The sequence below is a fragment of the Marmota monax genome, unplaced genomic scaffold, assembly GCF_021218885.2.
Source record: "Marmota monax isolate L192 unplaced genomic scaffold, Marmota_monax_Labrador192_F-V1.1 WCK01_AAM20220418_F8-fsc00206, whole genome shotgun sequence".
In the NCBI taxonomy this organism is placed as follows: domain Eukaryota; kingdom Metazoa; phylum Chordata; class Mammalia; order Rodentia; family Sciuridae; genus Marmota; species Marmota monax.
In genome coordinates, this window is record NW_026694490.1 from 212,579 (window position 1) to 237,365 (window position 24,787).

The following is a 24,787-nucleotide window of genomic DNA, read 5'->3' on the forward strand; positions in this document are numbered from 1 at the left end:
TCTTTTTATTTTTTTTATTTTGAGATAGCATCTTGCTAAATTGCTTAGGGCCTCACTAAATTGCTGAGGCTGGCTTTGAACTTGTGATCCTCCTGCCTCAGGCTCCCAAGATTCTGGTATTTTAGGTATGTGCCACCATGCCTGGCAATTCCCTCCATTAATAGCTATTTTTTGATAGCCATCCTATTAAATGTAGGATGGCATCACATTGTGATTTCAATTTGCATTTTCCTAATGATTAATGATGTTGAGCAACTTTTCCTGTGCTTTTATTCATTGTTTGCTTATCTTCTTTGTGGTAATGTTATTGAAGTTCTTTGTCCATTTTTAATTCTTTTTGTTATTGTTGTTACATTGTAGGAGTATATATTCTTTATATATTCTGGATACAACCTCCTTAACAGCTATATGATTTCCAAATATTTTCTTTTCTTATGTAGTTTTTCATTTTAAAAATGTTCTTTAATGCACAAAAGCTTTTAATTTAAATTTAATTTTAGTTCAATTTATCTGTTTTTTTTCCCTTTTGTTGCTGGTGGTTTGGTTTTCAGATCTAAGGAATGGTGAATTCAAGGTCATGACAATTTACTGTGGTTTCTTCTAAGAGTTTCATAGTTTTATGTTTAGGTTGTTGATCCATATTGAGTTAATTTTTTAATGTGGTGTGATGAACAGGTCTGATTTCTGCCTTTGGCCTGTGGAAATCCAGTTTTCCCAACACTAATTATTATTTTTTAAATTAATTTGGCACATTTATTCATTCTTCTTTTTATTTTTATTGTTGGTTGTTCAAAACATTACATAGTTCTTGATATATCATATTTCACACATTTGATTCAAGTGGGTTATGAACTCCCAATTTTTACCCCTTTACATATTGCAGAATCACATCGGTTACACATCCACTGTTTTACATATTGCCATACTAGTGTCTGTTGTATTCTGCTGCCTTTCCTATCCTCTACTATCCCCCCTCCCCTCTCCTCCCCTCCCATCTTCTCTCTCTACCCCATCTACTGTAATTCATTTCTCCCCCTTGTTTTTTTTCCCTTTCCTCTCACTTCCTTTTGTATGTAATTTTGTATAACAATGAGGGTCTCCTTCCATTTTCATGCAATTTCCCTTCTCTCTCCCTTTCCCTCCCACCTCTCATCCCTGTTTAATGTTAATCTTCTTCTCCTGCTCTTTCTCCCTACTCTGTTCTTAGTTACTCTCCTTATATCAAAGAAGACATTTGGCATTTGTTTTTTAAGGATTGGCTAGCTTCACTTAGCATAATCTGCTCTAATGCCATCCATTTCCCTGCAAATTCCATGATTTTGTCATTTTTTTAATGCAGAGTAATACTCCATTGTGTATAAATGCCACATTTTTTTATCCATTCATCTATTGAAGGGCATCTAGGTTGGTTCCACAGTCTAGCTATTGTGAATTATGCTGCTATGAACATCGATGTAGCGGTGTCCCTGTAGTATGCTCTTTTTAGGTCTTTAGGGAATAGACCGAGAAGGGGAATAGCTGGGTCAAATGGTGGTTCCATTCCCAGCTTTCCAAGAAATCTCCATACTGCTTTCCAAATTGGCTGCACCAATTTGCAGTCCCACCAGCAATGTACAAGTGTACCCTTTTCCCCACATCCTCGCCAGCACTTGTTGTTTGACTTCATAATGGCTTCCAATCTTACTGGAGTGAGATGGTATCTTAGGGTGGTTTTGATTTGCATTTCTCTGACTGCTGGAGATGGTGAGCATTTTTTCATGTACTTGTTGATTGATTGTATGTCCTCCTCTGAGAAGTGTCTGTTCAGGTCCTTGGCCCATTTGTTGATTGGGTTATTTGTTTTCTTATTGTTTAATTTTTTGAGTTCTTTGTATACTCTGGATATTAGGGCTCTATCTGAAGTGTGAGGAGTAAAGATTTGTTCCCAGGATGTAGGCTCCCTATTTACTTCTTTTATTGTTTCTCTTGCTGAGAAAAAACTTTTTAGTTTGAGTAAGTCCCATTTGTTGATTCTAGTTATTAACTTTTGTGCTATGGGTGTCCTATTGAGGAATTTGGAGCCCGACCCCACAATATGTAGATTGGAGCCAACTTTTTCTTCTATCAGACTCAGTGTCTCTGATTTGATATCAAGCTCCTTGGTCCATTTTGAGTTAACTTTTGTGCATGGCGAGAGAAAGGGATTCAGTTTCATTTTGTTGCATATGGATTTCCGGTTTTCCCAGCACCATTTGTTGAAGATGCTGTCCTTCTTCCATTGCATGCTTTTAGCCCCTTTATCAAATATAAGATAGTTGTAATTTTGTGGATTGGTCTCTGTGTCCTCTATTCTGTACCATTGGTCCACCCGCCTGTTTTGGTACCAGTACCATGCTGTTTTTGTTACTATTGCTCTGTAGTATAGTTTGAAGTCTGGTATCGCTATACCGCCTGATTCACACTTCCTGCTTAGCATTGTTTTTGCTCTTCTGGGTCTTTTATTTTTCCATATGAATTTCATGATTGCTTTCTCTGTTTCTACAAGAAATGCCATTGGGATTTTGATTGGCATTGCATTAAACCTATAGAGAACTTTTGGTAATATCGCCATTTTGATGATGTTAGTTCTGCGTATCCATGAACAGGGTATATTTTTCCATCTTCTAAGATCTTCTTCTATTTCTCTCTTTAGGGTTCTGTAGTTTTCATTGTATAAGTCTTTCACCTCTTTTGTTAGGTTGATTCCCAAGTATTTTATTTTATTTTTTTTTGAGGATATTGTGAATGGAGTGGTTGTCCTCATTTCCATTTCAGAGGATTTGTCGCTGATATACAGGAATGCCTTTGATTTATGCGTGTTGATTTTATATCCTGCTACTTTGCTGAATTCATTTATTAGCTCTAATAGTTTCTTTGTAGACCCTTTTGGGTCTGCTAGGTATAGAATCATGTCAACTGCAAATAGTGATAATTTAAGTTCTTCTTTTCCTATTTTTATGCCTTTAATTTCTTTTGTCTGTCTAATTGCTCTGGCCAGTGTTTCGAGAACTATGTTGAACAGAAGTGGTGAGAGAGGGCATCCCTGTCTTGTTCCAGATTTTAGAGGGAATGCCTTCAATTTTTCTCCATTCAGAATGATGCTAGCCTGAGGCTTAGCATAGATAGCTTTTCCAATATTGAGGTATGTTCCTGTTATCCCTAGTTTTTCTAGAGTTTTGAACATAAAGGGATGCTGTACTTTGTCGAATGCTTTTTCTGCATCTATGGAGATGATCATATGGTTCTTATCTTTAAGTCTATTGATGTGGTCCAACACTAATTATTGAAGAGTCTTTTCTTTCTCCTTTGAATGAGGTGGACCCTCTTGTCAAAATCAATGGACTATGGACATTTACATTTGTTTCTGCATCTCAGTTCTATTCCATCTGTCTCAATGTCTGTCCTTATTCCAGTATTGCGTGTTTTTGTTCACTGTAGCTTTGCAGTAACCTTTGAAATTATGAAGTGTAAGTGTTCTAACTTTGTTCCTCTGTTTTAAGATTGTTTTTATTATTAGGAATCCCTTCCCCAAAATTTTAGGTGAGCTTTCCCATTTAATTAAAAAGTAATTGAGATTTTGATAGAGATTGCATTGAATCTCTAGATTTTTTTGATGGTATTGCTATCTATAATTTTAAGATTCCAATTTATGAACACAGAATACTTTTTCATTTATTAGGTCTTAAATTCACTTTTGTTTTGTTTTTAATTGTGTTTTAAAAATTAGTGCATTAGGGCCTGGGATTGTGGCTCAGTGGTAGAGCCCTCGCCTAGCACGGGCGGTATCCGGGTTCGATCCTCAGCACCACATAAAAATAAAGGCATTGTGTTGTGTCCATCTGCACCAATAAATAAATAAATAAATAAATAAATAAATAAATAAATAAAATTAGTGCATTGTACTTATACATAAAAGTAGAATTCATTGTGATATGTTCAGAAATTCATATGACATAGTTTGGTTAATTTTGTTCTGCTGTTCCTCACCTTTCCCAGCCCTCCTCATTCCCTCTTCTTCTCATTCCCCTTCCTATTCTCCATTATTCTTCCAACTATTTTCATGAGATCCCCCTCCTTTTTAATTTTTTTTTTTTTTTTGTGTGTGTGCGGTGCTGAGGATTGAACCTAGGTCCTTGTACGTGCAAGGCAAGCATTCTACCATCTGAGCTATTTCTCCAGACCTAATATTCTTTATTTCACTGGAGCTTCCGCATATAAGAGTAAACATTTTGATCCTTGACTTTCTGAGTCTGGTTTATTTCACTCAGCGTGATTTCCAGTTCCATCCATTTACCAGCAAATGATGTAATTTCACTTTTTATGGCTGAGATAAACTCCAAACACACTGTGTGTGTGTTTGTGTGTGTACACACATTCTTATTTTCTTCATGCATTCATCTATTAAGGGACATCTGCGTGGTTCCATAACTTGGCTATTGTGAATTCTGCTGCTATAAACATTGGTATGCATGTACCACTATATGCTTATTTTAGTTATTTTGGATAAATACCAAGGAGTGGGATATCTGAGTCATATGGTAGGTCCATTCCTGGGTTTTAAATTTCTTCTAGTAGTACTTTACAGTTTTAGATGTATAATAATTTACCTATTTGGTTAAATTTATTCCTAGGTATTTAATTATTTTGTATACTATTATAAATGGGATTGCTTTCTCGCTTTCCTTTTTCAGATTGTTCATTGCTGGCATATAGAAGCATAGTTGATATTTATGAATTGATCTTTTAATTTGCAACTTTACTGAATTAACTCTAGTAGTATTTTGTGGATTCTTTGGGAGTTTTTATATGTAGGATTATGTCATATACTAATAGAAATAATTTTACTTCTTCCTTTCCTATTTGAATACCTCTTTTATTTCTTTTTCATGTCTAATCATTTTGGCTAGAACTGATAGTACAATGGTTTTAAAAAAAACAGTGGTAAAAATGAGCATGCTTAGCATGATAGTCCCCAGATCCATCCATTTACTAGCAAATGTCATAAAGTAATTTTTCTTTATGTCTGAGTAATACTCCAGTGTGTGTGTGTGTGTGTGTGTGTGTGTGTGTATCACATTTTCTTTATATATTCATCTTTGAAGGGCACCTGGGTTGGCTCCATAGCTTGGCTATTGTGAGTTATGCTACTGTAAACATTATGTGGCTGTGTCATTGTAGTATGCTGATTTTAAATCTTTTGGATATACACTGAGGAGTGGGATAGCTGGGTCAAATGGTGGTTCCATTTCAACGTTTTCTGGGGAATCTTTATACTGCCTTCCACAAGAAATTAATTTAAAAAATAACTGTAGGCTGGGTGTGGTAGTGAACATCTGTAATCCCAGCAGCTCTGGAGGCTGAGGCAGAAGGATTGCAAGTTCAAAGCCAGCCTCAGCAACTTAGTGAGGCCATAAGCAACTCATCGAGACCCTGTCTCTAAGTAAAATACAAAAAGGGCTGGGGCTGGGGCTCAGTGGTTAAGTGCCCCTGAGTTCAATCCCCATACCAAAAAAAAAAAAAAAAAAAAAAAAAAAAAAACCAAACCAAACCGAAACAAAAAAAAAACCACCCAAAAAACTATAGGTAAATGGCAGAAAGATCAATAGAGGGAAGGGAACAGGGTTGGGGATGGTGGGAAGGTGAAGGAGAGGTACTGGGATCTAAATTAGAATAAGATATAATACCATACTTGTATAATTATATCAGAATGTATTCTACTGTCATGTATAATTAAAAAGAACCAATAAAAATACCAAGCATGCTTGTCTTATTCTGTATCTTCCAGTGAAATTTTAGTCTTTTAAGACTATGATGTTAGTTGTGGGTTTTAAAATAAACGCTCTATCAGATTAGGGAAGTTTCTTTCTGTGCCTAATTTTATGAATGGTTTTTATCATGAAAAGGTATCTTATCCAGTGCCATTTTTGCATCAATGGTGTTGACCAAATGGAGTTTTTTTTTCCTTTTTTAATGAAAGTGTGTCTTTCTTTTCTACTGTTAGAACAGAATACCACAGGCTGGATAAATTTTAAGCAATAGAAGTTTATTTGGATCATGGTTCTACAGGTTATAGCCAAGTCCAGTATGGGAGAGGGGTGAGAGCCTTTTTGCATTATAACATGGTGGAAGGGCAAGTGAACCTGAGCCACACAAAGAGACGGCAATGAGGGGTTGAACTTAAAATAGACCCACTCTCTAGTAACTAATCCACTCTCATGATTACAACATTAATCTATTAACAAAGGCACATCTCTTATCACCTAATAACCCCTTAAAGGTCTTGCTTCTTAGTGTCATGAAGAGTTGGAGGGGACATTCAAACTATAGCAAAGTGGGACTTTAGAATTCTGACGCTGAACACTGGTTATTTCTGGGATAAATTCAACTTGGTCATAGTAAGCTCTCTTTACTCACAGAAAAGAATTAGATCAGAAATATGAATTAACCCTTAAAGAAGGAAATCAGTGATTAAGCAGCAAAATATTAATTAGCAAATTTTGCAGTCTGAAAATATGTGTAAAGAGAAAAGCATTTTGTCTTTGCCTGAACTTGATATTGAAAATTCCTGATATACAAAGAAAATTTAAGAATTCTTTTAGTACTACTAACAAATTTGAGAGTTTACTATTATCAATTTTGAGTTGCAAGACAACTTAATCTTTTAATTGTTTCAGGTATATTGAGGCATTATTCATATAATTATTTTATTAATGGTCAACATAATAAATGATGATTTAAAATTCTAGTAAATGATGTAATTCACCAGTAATGTAATTAAACAACATCATCATCATCATCATCGTCATCATCATCATAATTTTTTTTTCGTACTGATGATTGAACCCAGAATTGCTTTACCACTGAGCTACATCCCCAGCCCTTTTTATTTTATTTTATTTTTTATTTTGAGACAGGATCTCACTAATTTGCTTAGGGCCTCACTAAGTAGCTTAGGCTGGCCTTGAACTTGCAATCCTCCTGCCTTAGCCTCCTGCCTTAGCCTTCTGAATCACTAGGATTATAGGTATGCATGACTGCACCTAATCTAAACTTTTTTTAAAGAGAGAGAGAGAGAGAGAGAGAGAGAGAGAGAGAGAGAGAGAGAGAGAAGAATCATTTTTGTAGATGGACACAACACAATGCCATTATTTTTATGTGGTGCTGAGAATTGAACCCGGGTCGCATCCTTGCTAGGCAAGTGCTCTACCTCTGAGCCACAATCCCAGCCCTAAACTTTTCTTAAAGGAATTAAAAACCTGTAAAATTTTAAGTAACCTATTATCTTGGTAGTGTTAAGAACAATGTAGCTCTGTAGCTCTCCGGTAAAGCACTTGCCTAGCATGTATGAGGCCCTGTGTTCAATTCCCCCATACCACAAAATTTTTAAAAAATGAAGAAAAAATATCATATTTATATTATGGGATAACTCTTTAGTAAATTGGAATCTGATATGTTGTTTTCTAAAATATATTTAACACATATTTAAAAAATGTTTTATGTGGGGATGTAGTTCAGTGGTAGAACACTTGCTGAGCACATGCAAAGCCCTATTCAATCCCCAGTACTGCAATATATAAATAATATGTATCTAGTATCTAGAATATTTAAATAACTTACAATCAATAAAAAGATGAACAATACAGTTGAAAACTAGGCAAAGGACTTTAGCAGTTATTTCTCTTAAGAAGATTCACATATAGTCAAAAAGAATATAAAGTTGTTAAACATCATTAGTCTTTAAGGAAATGAAATGAAACTACTTCACACTAGAGAAATTTGTACATTTCTAGTGAGAATGAGAAATGGTACAATTAATGTGCAAACAATTTGAATTTCTCCAATGTACAATTTTCATTTACTTCTCACTTCTTATTGTTTATTTTTTTTAGTTGTAGTTGGGCACAATACCTTTTATTTAATTTATTTATTTTTATTTATTTAATTTATTTATTTTTATGTGGTGCTGAGGATTGAACCCAGGGCCTCGCACGTGCTAGGCAAGTGCTCTACTGCTGAGCCACAACCCCAGCCCTAGTTTTGTTCTTACTGATTACTCTACGGATTATAATAATATCTTAATTATATAGTACTAAAGTTTGAATTAATACCAGTTTAGTTGCAGTGGTTATATAGGACTCTACTCTTTTATAGATCAGTCATCTTCTTCATGCTGTTATATAAATTCATTTTTTTTCTTTTTCCTTTTTTTGGGGGGTTGGTACCACGGATTGAACTCAGAGGCACTCAAATCCTGAGCAACATCCCCTGCCCTATTTGGTATTTTATTTAGAGACAGGATCTCACTGAGTTGTTTAGCACCTCACTTTTGCTGAGGCTAGCTTTGACCTCATGATCCTCTTGTCTCAGCCTCCAGAGCTGCTGGGATTACAGGTGTGAGCCACCGTGCCTGGCTTATAAATTCAATCTTTATATGCTGCACGTCATTAACAAGATTTAGAATTATACTTTTAGGCATTTGGCTTTTCAAACATACAGGGAAAACATAGGAGTAACAAACCAAAGAAAGAATAATACTGACTTTTACACTTCAGTTATGTGCAGCATAATAATGTTTTAGTCGAAGACTGCCTATTTATACAACAGTGACCTGATTTTGTGACATCATAACCATCTTAGTTTGTGTATACTCTATGATATTTGCACAATGATGATGAAGTTACCTAATGATGCCTTTCTCAGAACTTATCCCTGTCATTAAACAGTCCATGACTATACTTCTTCCCCACTTCTATGCCCCTGCACAAAGTTTCATATGTTACTAAAGTTTTGTATTATTGTGGTATATTTATTTTTTTATATTTATTTTTTAGTTGTAGTTGGACACAATACCTTTATTTCACTTGTTTATTTTTGTATGTGGTGCTGAGGATCGAACCCAGGGTCTCGCACGTGCAAGGCGAGCACTCTACTGCTGAGCCACAACCCCATCCCTATTGTGGTATATTTCTTAAAATTGGTAAGTGAGTATTGATACATTATTATTAATTAAAGTCTCTAGTATAATTTGGGATTTGTCCTTTGTGTTGTACATTAAATGTGCCACTTTAAACTAATTTAACTATACATTTCAATGATGTTAAGTATATTCACATTACTGTACCAATATTATCACTATCTCCAGAACTTTTTGTTATCCCCAATTGAAACTCTGTTTATTTGAAAAAATAACCCCCTTACCTTCTTCCCTCATTTACTGGAAGCACTATTCTCTGAATTCGAATGCTCTAGGTACTTCATGTAAGTGGAAGCATACAATATTTTCCATTTAGTGTCTTGTTTGTTTCTGTATACCATAATGTTTTCAAGGTTCATACTTCTAGTGTGTTAGTTTTAAGGCCAAATATTATGGCATTATGTGCACCACATTTTCTTTATCCATTCCTCTCTGGGATGGACATTTTGGTTTCCAACTTTTGGCAATTGTGAATAATGCTACTAAGAACATTGATTGTATAAATATGTCTTTGAGTTTCTGCTTTCATAGCAGAAACTCAAAGAGATATTTATACAATTTTGGGTATACTTAGAATTTATATAATTTTAGATATTTATACAGTTTTGGGTATACTTAGAAGTGGAATTATGACATCATATGGTATTTCCTTGTATAATTTAGAAAGCATCATAACTATTTTCCATAACAGCTGCACTGTTTTACATTCTGATCAGTAATGCAGAAGTCTTCCAATTTCTTCACATCCTTGCTAGTGCTTTTCTTCTTATTTTCTGTGTTGTTGGTAATTGTTCTAGTCAGCTTTTTCACCCCTGTGACTAAAGGAAACAAGCAGCACAACTGTAGAGGAGGAAAGGTTTATTTAGAGGCTCACAGTTTTTTAGAGTCTCAGTCCATAAATGGTTGGCTCCATTCCTCAGGGCTTAAGGAGAGGCAGGACATCGTGGGCAAAGAGAAGCAGTTTACATGATGATCAGAAATGAGAGAGAGAGAGAGAGAGAGAGAGGGAGGGAGAGATATTCCACTAGCCAAATTTAAATATATATTCCAAAGCATGCCTCCCAATGACCCACCTCCTCCAGCTACACTCCACCTACCTCTAATTACCACTCAGTTAACCCCTCAGGGATTAATTCACTGATTAGGTTAAAGCTATGCCCAATAATTTCTCCTCCATACCTTCTTGTATAGTCTCACACATGAGCTTTTGGGCAATACCTCACATCCAAACCATAACACTAATTGTCATCCTGAGGGATACAAAGTGGTATCTTATGGTGATTTTAATTTGTTTTTCCCTATTGGTTAGTGATGCCAAGCAACTTTCCCTGTGCTTATTGGCCATTTGCCTATCTTCTTTAGAAAAATATTCAAGTCTTTTATTACCCTTTTTAAAAATATTTTTTAATTGTACATGGACACAATACCTTTATTTTTTATTTATTTATCTTTATGTGGTGCATGCACTCGACCACTGAGCCACAAACACAGCTCCTCCTTTACCCCTTTTAAAACAGGGTCTTTGTTTTTGAGTTTTAGTTAATTATACATTGTTGATATTTGTCCCTTATTATATATTTTATTTATAGATAGTTTCTCCCATTCTGTGCATTGCCTTTTCACTCTCTTGATAGTGTGATTTGATACAAGATGCACAAGAGTTTTAAACTTTGACAAAATCCAATTTATCTATTTTTTTCTTATGATTCTGGTGTTTTTGGTGTCACTTCCCAGGAATCATTGCCAAATCTAAAATGTCATGAAGTTTTTCCTTATGTTTTCTTCACAGAACTTTAGAGCTTTAGTTCTTAAGTCTTCTATTTTGAGTTAATTTTTGTGTGTGGTATAAAGTAAGGGGACAAGTTTACTTTTCACATGTTGATATCCAGTTTTCCCAGCAACATTTTTTGAAAAGACTGCCCTTCCCCCATTAAATGATCCTGATATCCTTTTCAAAAATCATTTGAACATGTATTCATGTGTTTATTTCTGGGCTCTGCATTTTATTCCATTGTTTTATGTACCTGCTTTCATGCCAGTGCTATTCTGTTTAGATGACTGTAGTTATGTAGTTAACTTTGAAATTAGAAAATGTTGATCAAAAAAAAAAAAAAAGAAAGAAAGAAAATGTCAATCCTTCTTTTGTTTTTCTTTTACAAGATTGTTTTGCTTGTTTGGGGTTCTTTGAGATTTCATATGAATTTTAGGATAGATTTTTTTCTATTTCCTCAAAAGGAAAACAACATTGAGATTTGTTTAATAATTTTTTAAAATTTATTTATTTTTATGTGATGCTAAGGATCAAACCTGGTGTCTCACACATGCTAGGCAAATGTTCCATCACTGAGCCACAGCCACAGCTCCAACCTTGGGATTTTGATATGGATTATACTGAATTTTTTAGATTGCTTTGGATGGTATTGACATCTTAACATTATTAAGTCTTCCAGTGAAAAATCACAGTATATTTTTGCATTCAAGTATGTCCTTAATTTTTTTCAGCAGTGCTTTCTAGTTTTCAGTGTATAAGTCTTACGCTTCCTTAATTAAATATATTCATAAGTTTTTGATGCTATTGTAATGGGTTTTGTACGTATATAATCATGTCATTGGCAAACATAGATGGTTTTATTTCTCCTATTCCAGTTTAGATTCCTTTTATTTCTTTTCCTCTACTAATAGCTGTTCAAAGGACTTAAAATACCATGTTGAATAGAAATGGAGAAAGTCATCACCCTTGTCCTTCTTTTAGTCTTTCATCATTGAATATCAGTTCACTGTGGGCTTTTCACCTGTATTTTTGTTTGTTTGTTTGTTTGTTTTTGTACCCAGGATTTAACCAGGGCGCTTAACCATTGAGCAACATTCCCAGCCCTTTTTTATATTTTATTTAGAGACAGGTCTTGATGAGTTGCTTAGGGCCTCGCTAATTTGCTAAGGCTGGCTTTGAACTTGCAAGCCTTCTGCCTCTGCCCCAGCTTCACATGTGCTCTTTATCATGTTGAGAATGTTTTCTTCTGTTCCAAGTTTGTTGAGATTATTTTTTTTCATGAAAGGCTGTTCAGTTTTGTAAAAGGCTGTTTCTATATAAATATGAATTGAGATGATATATTTTTGTGCCTTCATTCTATTAATATTATGTTTAATTTTTGCATTTTGAATCACAGTTACATTCCAGGATCAATCCCACTTGGCCATGGAGTATAATTTTTTTCAGTAGATGGAACCTAGGACCTTGTACACCAAGGAAAATGCTCTACAACTCAGCTCCATCCTCAGCCAGAGTATGATTTTTTATACCTCTGAATTTGATTTTCTAGTATTTTGTAAGGATTTTATATTAGTATTCATAAGGAATATTGGTCTGTAGTTTTCTTGTAGTGTGTAATTCTGTTTCTTGTAGTGTGTAATTCTGTCTTTTGTACCAGTTAATATTGATCTTATGAAATGAGTTAGCAAGTGTTCCCACCTCTTCCAGTTTTTGAGGAATTTGAGAAGGAATACTGTACAAATTCTCTAAATGAAATCCTTAATTAACCAGTGGAAACATCTGGTCCACTGCTTTTCTTTTTCTTTTTTTTAGTCGTAGATGGACACAATACCTTTATTTTATTTTATGGGGTGCTGAGGATTGAACCCAGTGCCTCACATGTTCTAGGCAAGTGCTATACCACTGACCCACAAATCCAGCCCTGTTTTTCTTTCTTAAGAGATTGTTGGTTACTGATTTGATACCTTTTCTAGGTATAGGTTATTCAGATTTTCTATTACCTTATTTTTCAGGTTTGGTTGGATGTGTGTTTCTGGGAATATGTCCATTTCATCTAGGTTTTCCAATTTGTTGGCATGCATTAGCTCACCAGACTCTCATATCTATGAAAGTGGTAATGCTTGTAATTTCATTTATGATTTCATTATTTTTTTATCACTGTGGCTATTGATTAACCATTTTTAAAAAAATCTTTCACAAACCTAAATGTTCACTGATTTTTTCTTATTATTTTTCTATTCTCTATTAATCTCCACCGTAATGTTTATATTCTTACTTTTGCTAGCTCTGGGTAAGTTCTTTATTCTTTTTATGATTCTTCAAGGTGTATGGCTGATTATTGACTGGAAATATTTTTTTAATATTTTTTATTTGTTGATGGACCTCCATTTCATTTATTTGTATGTGGTGCTAAGAATCGAACTCAGTGCCTCACGCATGCTAGGCAAGCGCACTACCACTGAGCCACAACCCCAGCCCCTGGAAATATTTTTTAAGTCTAATGTTTTATCTTTTCCAATTTCATTGAATTGTTCTAATTTTTATTATTTTGTTCTGCTCAATTTGGATTTAATAGGCTCCTCTTTTTATAGTTTTCCAAGGTGGAATTTTAGGTTACTGATGTTAGATTTTTCTTTTCTAATATACACTTTGAACTCTTAAAAAAATCCTGTTACACACTGCTTTGTTTACATCCCACAAAATTTGGTAAGTTGTATGTTTTATTTTGGTGTATTTCAAAATATATATTTTAAATTTCTCTTAAAAGTTCTTCTTTGGACCATTTGTTATTTAGAGTATGCTGTTTAACTTCCTCACATTTTTGGATTTTCCAGCTTTATTTATTTATTTTTTAAAATTTTTGTTAGTTATTGATGGACCTTTACTTATTTATTTGTATATATGTGGTGCTGAGAATCGAACCCAGTGCCTCACACATGCTAAGCAAGCACTGTACCACTGAGCCACAGACCCAGCCCCTAGCTTTATTTTATTGTTTGTTTGTTTGCTTAATTTCATTGTGTTCTGAAAACAGACATTGCATCATTTCTGTTCTTTTATATGTGTTAAGATATGGTTCATGGACCAGAATATGATCCATCTTGGTATGTGTTCTGTGAGAGGTTGAGGATTGCCGCAATCTGGCTGGGCACACAATCACGAGCCACCACACAGCTTGTAGATTCAAACAGCAACTCTTTATTCCCGAACTCACACCAGCCGTCTACAATCACGTTCTGGGGAAATCCACGTTCTCTGCCCAAATTCACATCCACTGGGCTTCTGTCTCCCAAAAAATACTGTCTGAATCCCGTGAGAACTCAAGGGGAACTCAGGCAGCAGGATACGCCCTATCCCCAGCAGGAATAATCTTAAACCTGGAATGCCCTAAACCCGATTCCGCCCTGGTCCTTGAGCAAGGTCACCTACATGCAGTGTCACTGCAAAATGTTCTATTTCCACGAGTCCTTCCACTAAGCAACATGGGGTACGCTGGCAAGGAAATTGTCATACCTACTTGGCTAATGGCTCCCAGCATCTCCCCCCTTCTGATTAATTAAACAACAAGCAATGTGGCTTAAGGACCGTGCCTGGTAGGTTGTCCAATTCAACATATGGTTCTTACCCGTCACCGGAAAACTGACCTTTAGGCGTCAGCCTCCTGTCTTAGGTTGATACCACTGCAATTGGATCATACCCGTCACTGACTACCGGTCCAGCATACAGCCATACTTGTGGATAGGTCTATGCACCAGTGGGGGGTGAGGTTCTTTGCCTCACCTCTGTTGGCCCCCAAATTTGGCCTTGGTGCCAGTGGGGGAGTGAGGTTAATGTGGCTTAAGGACCGTGCCTGGTAGGTTGTCCAATTCAACATATGGTTCTTACCCGTCATCGGAAAACTGACCTTTAGGTGTCAGCCTCCTGTCTTAGGTTGATACCACTGCAATTGGATCATACCCGTCACTGACTACCGGTCCAGCATATAGCCATTGGCCCCCAAATTTTAGACCATCACTAGCAGAAGGGAGGAGGATACAGAAATGCCACGACACCAAGCCAATTGACGGCTCCTTGGGAAAAATTGCATCACTGGTGACACCATCAGCAAAGATATGCCAGCACTACCACAATTAACATGGGGTGCGCTGGCAAGGAAATAAAAATTGCATCACTGGTTAATCACTGTCGCAGATGTAAGAATGGCCAAGCTGGAGCTCTGGATATCAGCTGTTATGGATTTCAGTCAAATCATCTTTTCCATCTGTAGAAATTGTTTTAGTTAATCTCTCTGGAATCCAAATCGGCTGCTGTTCTCCCTGTGGAAACACACAAACAAAACCCCGACTCCAGACAATCACTGGGTCAGGACCTTTCCATTGTCCTGTTAGAATATCTTTCCAAAGTACCTTAGGCTTATGTACATTTTTTGGATACATATGCCTTTCCGCAGCACTAAGTCCTTATGAATCCAAATTTAAAAAGTTTAGAGTAAAAACGGTTATTTTAAGTTTATCTTTGGGGGATATATACCCCCTTCCAATTCCCTCTTTTTGCTTTAATAAGTATATGTCTGTATCTAATAGTTGTCTTAGCTTTTTGCATTTCTATCTGTAATACCTTACTTGATATTTTCAACCATTTTTTATCTTATTTCTATCTTCTAGTTTTTTTCCCCCCCTAAGGTTTGTACATTCACCCTTAGTTGCTTTTTTTTCCTCTTTGTTGTTTCCTATTTTGTGGGTTTAAAATTATTGTCTTCCTACATTTTTTTATCTTCCTACATCTTTTCTATCTTTTTTTCTTTTTAACTTTCTATTCTTCTGTCTTTAAAGTTTTTCACTTCAAATTTTTAATCTTCTTTATCTAAATATCTTTTATCCTATTATCTTCCCATTTTTTTTTAAGTACTACCTTTACGATTAACTAGGCTTCGAATGATGCAATCTTTCCTCCATCATGAAGGCATTTTAACCACCTTCAATTTAACCTTTTAAAGCCTTTTCCAACTTACTTAGACATTTTACAACTTTTTACTTTATCACACAAAGATTATCTCATCTAAAAACATTTCTTTTTCTTTTAACCTTCCATATTAAAATATATTTCCACATCTTGAATCTTTTTATATCTCTTTTTTCTTTTTTCTGCCATGAAGGTATCTCAACCACCTTCAATTTAACCTTTTAAAGCATTTTAATTATCATCTATACTGTACTTTTAAATGTACTTTTTCACCACCTACAACTTCACTCTTTTAAACGAGGCTTAGATTTTGTTTAAATCGCTTCAATGTTAGGTTACATGGCTGCCCTTCAACCAAAAGCTTTTTTTTTTAACTCCATTGAGAAGCTTTGTCTCAATCTGCCATGTACAAATACCTTTTTCTTCTTTCTTCCTTTCTCAAGCTTTTAAAGTAAGTCTAGTTTCCTCAAAATCTTTTTAAATGGCATTTTACAACTTTTTTTACTTTACCACACAGAGATTATCTCATCTAGAAACATTTATTTCTTTTTTTTTTAACCTTTATATTAAAATATATTTTCACATCTTGAATCTTTTTATATCTCTTTTGTAGCCGTTAACCCTTTATATAAATTCACATTTTGAAACAACTCTTATAAAATTTCTGATTTAGACAAATTACTCCACTTTAATAAGATGAAAGACTTTCATGTTTTTTTATGGTACTATAATACTATAATTGAAACCCAACTGAAACTTCTTATACTCTTTGTATATAAATTACACATGACAGAATCTTAACTCTTAACTCTTGTTTCAGCAAAGACACAGACACAAAGCAATATTAAACATTTTTCCATTTACCAACTTATGAAAACACACATAATGTTTAAATATATTACCTTATGGAACTTAATCAGTAAAGAGTACTTGATTTCATATTTAGTGGTTGACATTTTAACACTTTAGCTTTGTAAATTAATCAGATGTCTGTAAAAACCAAATCTTAGACAATTGTAGTAAACAGAACTAGCCATCTCTTTCTTGAAGAAAAATCCTTCTATAGGATACCATGATGGTCCCATTGATATACTTAATAACTTGTCTTTAAAAAGCCATGGGCTACATTTTTGTATTGTATCAACATATGCCCTAATTGTTCTTGGTCTCACTGGGGTGCCTCCTTCCTCTAACAATATTTCTTGCTCGGAGGCGAACAACTTCAAACCTTGAGTCAACCATTTTCCCCAGTTTGCCTGAGAAAGTTCTAGGAACAGGCAACTTGTAATAAAAACAAAATAAATCAAAACAAGAGCATATTGTTTTTTGAATTGGTCACCCATTCTTTCGCTCTTCCTCAGGGGCGAGCAATTTCACTTACCTCTAAGCTTCAGAAGTTCCCCGCACGGGACACCAAATGCTGCAGTCTGGCTGGGCACAAAATCACGAGCCACCACACAGCTTGTAGATTCAAATAGCAACTCTTTATTTCCGAACTCACACCAGCCATCTACAATCACGTTCTGGGGAAATCCACGTTCTCTGCCCAAATTCACATCCACTGGGCTTCTGTCTCCCAAAAAATACTGTCTGAATCCCGTGAGAACTCAAGGGGAACTCAGGCAGCAGGATACGCCCTATTCCCAGCAGGAATAATCTTAAACCTGGAACGCCCTAAACCCTGGTCCTTGAGCAAGGTCACCTACATGCAATGTCACTGCAAAATGTCCTATTTCCACGAGTCCTTCCACTAAGCAACATGGGGTACGCTGGCAAGGAAATTGTCATACCTACTTGGCTAATGGCTCCCAGCAGAGGATAATGTATATCCTGATGTTTTTAGATAAACTATTCTATTGACATCAATTATATAATGTTGATTATTGCTGGTGTTCAGTGTAACTATTTTATTAGTGACTTTTGCCCACTGGATCTGTCAATTACTAATATTGTGGTATTGGAATCTGTATCATAGAGTCCTATATTTTTTCTTGCAGTCCTATCATGTCATATCTTCTTTGAGATTTGACTTATTCATCATTATAAATTGCCCATCTTTGTCTACAATAATTTTTCTTGCTGTGAAGTCTGCTTTGCCTGAAAATAATATAGCCACTCCAATTTTCTTTTATTAGTAAAGTATTAGCATAATATAGCTCTACCACTGACCTACATCCCCTACTTTTTCCTCACTTTTGAAGAATTATTTTCCTGGATACAAGTTTTCATGTTGGTATTGGTATGTTTTTCCCTTTAACACTTTAAATGCAATCTTCTTGATTGCATGGTTTCTGAAGAGAAGTCTAGTATAATTCTTAAATTTGTTCCCCTAAGAGTATGTATTCTTCTGTACGTTTCTCACTGTCCTAAAAATCCTCTGAACTAGGCCTACTTATTCTTCCCTTCCTCTTGTTCGAATGGTCATTTAAAAAAGGATAAAGCAAGTGTTTTATCTTTATGAAAGATAAACAAGTATTGGTGAGGATAAGGAGAAAAGGCAACCCTTGTACTCTCTTGGTGGGAATGTAAATTAGTATAGCCATTATAGAAATCAGTGTGGAGGTTCCTCAATAAATTAAAGTAGAACTATAGTATAAATCAGCAATCCAACTGCTTAATATAGATAGGCCAAAGGAAACGAACAGTATGACAATTGCACTCCCATATTCATTGTAGTGTCCATCAACTTATGAATGGATAGAGAAAATATGTGTATATGTATGTGTGTATGTATATATGTATATATATGTGTGTGTGTATATATATAATGAATGTGTATATATACGTGTGTGTGTGTGTGTGTGTGTATATATATATATATATTTAGAGACAGGGTCTCCTGTGTTGCTTAGTACCTTGCTGTTACTGAGGCTGGCTTTGAACTCACGATCCTCCTACCTCAGTCTCCCAAGCCACTGGGATTATAGGCATTCACTGCTATGCCTGGTTGCTATTCACCTTTTTAAAAGAAAGAAATCCTGTGATTTAGGATAACATGCACGAACCTGAAGGACATTATGTTAAGTGAAATAAGCCAAGCACAGAAAGACAAATACTGAATGATGTTACATATATATAGAATCTAATGAAGTTGTATTTGTAGAAGTAGAGAGTAGAATGATGGTTACCAGTGGCTCTGGAAGTGTAGAGGAATATGTTGGTCAAAGGTTATAGAATTTCAGTTAGGAGGAATAAGTTTAAGAGATCAACTGTAAATCATGGTGAAATAGTTAACAATTTATTATTATATTGTGTACTTGAAAAGTGCTAAGACAATGAATTTTAAGTGTTCTGACCACAAAAATGATAAGTATTTGAGATAATGTATATGTTAATTTACTCAGTTTAACCATTCTTCAGTGTATACATATTTCAGAACACAATGTTGTGCATGATAAATATGATACAATTTTTATCAATTAAAAAGAAGAAAATCAAAACATTTGCATCTAAAGTTAACCTAGAATGAACTGAACTTACAGTGAAAGAAAATCTCTTTTCATTTGTCCCCCATTTTAATTGAATTACATACAAATCAATATATTTAGGGAAGAGTGGGAAGACAGCTCTGAAAAAATTGAAATCAAAATTTTTAAAAAGCTGGGCGAGGTGGTGCATGCCTGTAATCCCAGCAGCTTGGGAGGTTGAGGCAGGAGGATCACGAGTTCAAAACCAGCCTCAGTAAAAAGGCGAGGTGCTAAGCAACTTAGAAAGACCCTGTCTCTAAATAAAATAGAAAATAGGGCTGGAGATGTAGTAGTGGAGTGCCCCTGAGTGCAATCCATGGTACAAAAAAAAAAATTTAAAAAGAAAACATTAATTAAGTGAGACACTTTTACCTTCAACAGGAGAAAATATTAGTTCCTACAAAATAATTAATATAAAGACTTTTTAAATAAGTGTTGCATAGTTTGTTTGGTCATATATACAAGCTTTTAAAATCAGAATACATTTTCCAGACTTTAAAATATTGTGTAAACTTGTATGATTTATATAATCAGCAAAGAAAGATATGCCTGGATTCCAGAGATCTTTATACAGTCAACAAATTGAACAATTTGTTATGTGCCAAGCATTGTTGTTTCTAGGTTCTAGGAATATAGCATAGAATAAAGGGAAGTATTATATACTCATGGAGCTTATATTTTAGGGAAAAAGACAATAATTAAATATATAGATATGTAATATTAATTAGATAAAAATAAAACAGGGTGTAAAAAGAGGGTATTGGGAGGGGGATACTATTTTATTCTTCCATGCCCATTATTTATTAATTTTTATTGGTGCATTATAAGTATACATAAGTTTGGGATTCATTGTGACATATTATTACATGCAAATGACATATTTGGTCATTTTCATTCTCTAGTACTACCTCTTTCCTTCCCATCCTCTCTCCCCCGATCCTGTTCCCCTACTCTACTGGTATCCCTTCTATTTTCATGAGATCCCTTTTCTTTCTTCTTTATTTTCTCTCAACCTTCCACATATGAGAGAAAGCACAACTTTTGACTTTCTGAGTCTGGTTTATTTCAATTAATATAATGCTCTCCAGTTCCATCCATTTTCCTGCAAATGACATAATTTTGTTCTTTTAGGGCTGAATAAAACTCCATTTGTATACATGCCACATTTTATTTATCCATTCATCTGTTGATAGACAGCAAGCCTCATTCTATAGCTTTGCTTTGTGAATTGTGCTGCTATAAAGGGTATGCATATATTGCTATAGTATATAGATTTAATTCATTTGGATAAATAACTAGGAGTTTTATTGCTGGGTCATATGGTGGTTCCATGCCTAGTCTTTTGAGCAACCACCATACTGATTTCCGTAGTAATTTACAATACTACCAACAGTGCATAAGTGTTCCTTTTACCATGCATCCTTGCCAGCATTTATTGTTATTTGTATTCATAGTGTTTGCCATTCTGACTGGAGTGAGATAAAATCTCAGTGTAGTTTTGGTTTGCATTCCCTGAATACTAAAGATGTTGAATATTTTTTTCATATATTTTCTGGCCATTTGTATTTCTTCTTTATTTCATTAGCTCATTTATAGATTGGGTTAGTTGTTTATTTTGATGTTAAGATTTTTGGGTTCTTTATATATTCTGGATATTAGCACTACATCAGACAAATGGTTGGCAAAGATTTTCTCTTATTTTCTTGTTTTTTAGAATCTATTTGTGCTTTTATTTCATTTGCTGTGCAGAAAATTTTTAATTTGATGCCATCCCACTTACTAATTCTTGGTTTTATTTCCTGAATTTTAGGTATCCCATTGAGGAAGTTATTGCCTATGCATATATGTTGGAGTGTTTCCTTTATGTTTTCTTCTAGCTGTTATAATGTTTCTGGTCTAATTCCTAGGTCTTTAATTCATTTTGAGGTGAGAATTTAATTTTATTCTTCTACATATGGATATCCAGTTTTCCCAGCACCATTTATTAAAAAGGCTGTCTTTTGGGCTAGGTTTTTAGTTCAGTGGTAGAGTACTTATCTAGCACATGTGAGGTACTGGGTTTGATCCTTGGCAACACATAAAACCAAACAAATAAAATAAAGCTTAAATTCTTTTTTAAAAGGCTGTCTTTCCTCTAACATATGCTTTTTGTGCCTTTATGAAGGATCATCAGACTATATCTGTTTGGGTTTGTCTCTGTGTCTTCTGTCCTATTCCATTGGTCTATGTGTCTGTTTATGTTCCAATACCAATGTGTTTTTGTTAAAATAGCTGTGTTTGTAACTTAAAATTGTGTATTGTGATGCCTCTCCTATTGCTCTTTTTGCTTAGAATTATTTTGGCTATGTGGGATTTGTATTCTTCCATGTGAATTTTAGGACTGTTTTTCTAGTTCTTTGAAGAATGTAATTGATATCTTGATTGGGATTGCATTGAATCTGTAGATCACTTTTGGTAATAGGGCCATTTTAACTATTAATTCTGTTTTTCTATAAACATGGGACGTTTTCCCATCTTCTAGTGTCTTTAATTTCTTTCTCCAGTGATTTCCCAATTTCTTTTTCAGTGAATTCATTAATGGCATATAGAAAAGAGATTGTTTTTATATTGCTTTTGTATCCTGCTACTTTGCTGGCTTTGTTTATCAATTCTAGAAGTCTTATAGTAGAGATTTTTGGATTTTGAGGGGGATGGGTACTGGAGATGGAAGCCAGGGGCACTTTACTACCCGGTACATCCCCACTTCTTTTTATTTTTGAGACAGCATCTCAGTAAATCTATGAGGTTCTCACTAAGTTGCTGAGTCCAACCTCAAACTTGTGATCCTCCTGCCTCATCCTTCGAAGTTGCTGGGATTACAGGTATGCACCACTACCCTTGGTGTTTTTTTTTTTTTTTTTTAAAGTATTGTGTTCAACTACAATTTTTAATATTTTTTTTTAGGTGTAGATGGGCACAACACAGTGCCTTTATTTTTATGTGGTGCTGAGTATCAAACCCGGGTCCCGCCCATGCTAGGCGAGTGCTCTACCACTGAGCCACAATCCTAGCCCCCTTCTCCTTGGTGGTTTTTGAATCTTCTAAGTAGCATCATATCATCTGCAAACAGTAAAACTTTGACTTCTTCCTTTCCTATTCACATTTCTTTTATTTTTTTCTCTTGCCTAATTCTTTGGACTAACATTTCACTCCTACATTGATTAGGAGTGGTGAGTGGACATCTTTGTGTTGTTCCTTGTTTTGGAGGGTATGTTTTCAGTTTTTCCCCAATCAGTAGGATATTGCCTTTGGGTGTGTTGTATATAGGCTTTATGATAGTGAGGGTATGTTCCTTCTATCCATAGTTTCTTCAGTGATTTTATCATGAATGGTTGATGAATTTTGTTGAAGGCTTTTTATGCCTCTGATGACATGACCATTTGATTTTTGTCCTTAATTCTATTTAAGTTGTGGATTATATTTTTTGATTTGTGCATATTGGAACATCCTTGGATCCCTGGAATGAAACCAATTTGATCATGATGTACAATATTCTTAATGTGTTGAGTATGATTTAGTAATATTTTATGAAGGATTTTTGCATCTAAGTTCATCAAGGATATTGGTCTGTAGTTTTTTTTTCCCTTCATGTTTCTTTATCTGGTTTTGGTGTAAAGGTGACACTGGCTTCACAGAATGAATTTGGAAGTGTTTAAAAGTGGTAAATACTGTTTCAGATGGGATAGCCAGAGAACTTCTCTCTAAGCACATAACAGAATAATACGAGGGAGCAAATTATGAACCTTTGTGATGGAGAAATATTCTAGCTTTGGAAACGGCAAGTGAAGAGGTCCTAGGGTAGGACTTGCTGTTCAAGAAACAGCAAGGAGGTCTGTGTGGCTGAAATGGAGAAAGCAAAGTGGAGATGAGCATAGCTGATTGTAGAGTAATAGCCAGAGGCCACATCATATAAGATACTGTAGGGCATGGAAGAGATTTAATTTATTCTCTTTCTTATAGAAAGCCAGTAGAGGGGTTTGACAAAGGGAGCAGTGTTATGTGATATATATTTTTAAAGGGTGATCCTGGCTACTGTTTAGAAAATGGACTCTAGAGAAATAGCAATGGAATTGGGATGATTAAATTTTGGAAATCATGGTATTATGCAGCTTTGGAGTATATTTTGGATGTAGAGCAAATGGATGTTGTGGATGGATTGCATATAAAGTAAGAAATAGAGGAGTCAATGATAATTCTAATGCTGGGCATTTCCCTTTGTATAATCCAGTGAATGAAGAAGTTACTTACTGAGATTGGTGAGGACTGAGAGAGACAGGTTTTAGAAGTACAGGAATTCAGTTCAGGATATTTTGAGTTTGGGGTGCTTTTTAGACATTTGTATATAGATGGAAAGTAGATAGTTGGATATATGTCTGGAATTTTTGAGAGAGGTCTAAATTAGATAGAAATTTGGGGATCATCAAGATATAGACGGTGTTTAAAGCCATAAGAATAGATGAGATAACTAAGGAATATAGATATTGTGGGTAGTAAAGGAACAAGTCCAAAGACTGAGATTTGGAGCATTTCAGTGTTGAAATACAAGAGATAAGAATAAATTAGCAAAAAACAAAAACAGAAAGCTAAGAGAGTGTAATCAAGTATAACCAGTAAGGCAGGAGAAAAACCAGGAGAGTATAGTGTCTTGTAAGCTAGGTCAAGAAGATATTTCAAAGAAGGATTGATCAACTCTGTCTAAAAATTCTGATAGGTAAGGTAATCCGATATCCTTAGATAGGATATTATACATACATGGAGTATAACTTATTTAGTTAGGATCCTGTTCTTGTGATTGTACATGATGTGGAATGTCACAGGTTTTGTGTTTAGATATGAACATAGACAAGTTATATCTGATTCATTCTGTCTTTCCTGTTCCCATTCCCCTACCTCCTTCATTTCCCTTTGTATAATCCAGTGAACTTCTCTTTTTCCCTCTCCTTCCCTTATTATGTGTTAGCATCCACATACCAGAGAAAACATTCAGCCTTTGGATTTTTTTTTTTTTTTGAGATTGGCTTATTTCACTTAGCATGATAGTCTCCAGCTCCATTCATTTACCTGCAAATGCCACAATTTCATTTTTTAAATTTTATTTTTAATTGATTTTTAAAAAATAAATGACAGTGGAATGCATTATAATTCTTATTACACATATACAGCACAATTTTTCATATCTCTGGTTATATATAAAGTATGTCGACACCAATTCATTTCTTCATACATGTACTTTGGATAATGATGTCCATCACATTCTACCATCCTTGTTAATCCCCTGCCCCCACTCTTTCCCTCCCACCCCTCTTCCCTATATAGAATACATCTATTCCTCCCATGCTCCCCCTCCCTACCCCACTATGAGTTAGCCTCCTTATATCAGAGAAAACATTCGGCATTTGTTTTTTGGGGATTGGCTAACTTCACTTAGCATTATCTTCTCCAATGCTATCCATTTACCTGCAGATGCCATCACTTTATTTTCTTTTATTGCTGAGTAAAATTCCATTGTGTATATATGCCACATTTTTTTTTATCCATTCATCCACTGAAGGGCAT

At 35.0% G+C, this 24,787-nt stretch overlaps 1 protein-coding gene across 22 annotated transcripts in view; it reads left to right on the forward strand.

Moving 5' to 3' along the window:
* Nucleotides 1-24,787, forward strand: part of Gprasp1 (G protein-coupled receptor associated sorting protein 1) — a 55,291-nt gene that overhangs the window by 14,175 nt on the left and 16,329 nt on the right. The gene's annotated exons all lie outside the window — the stretch shown is intronic.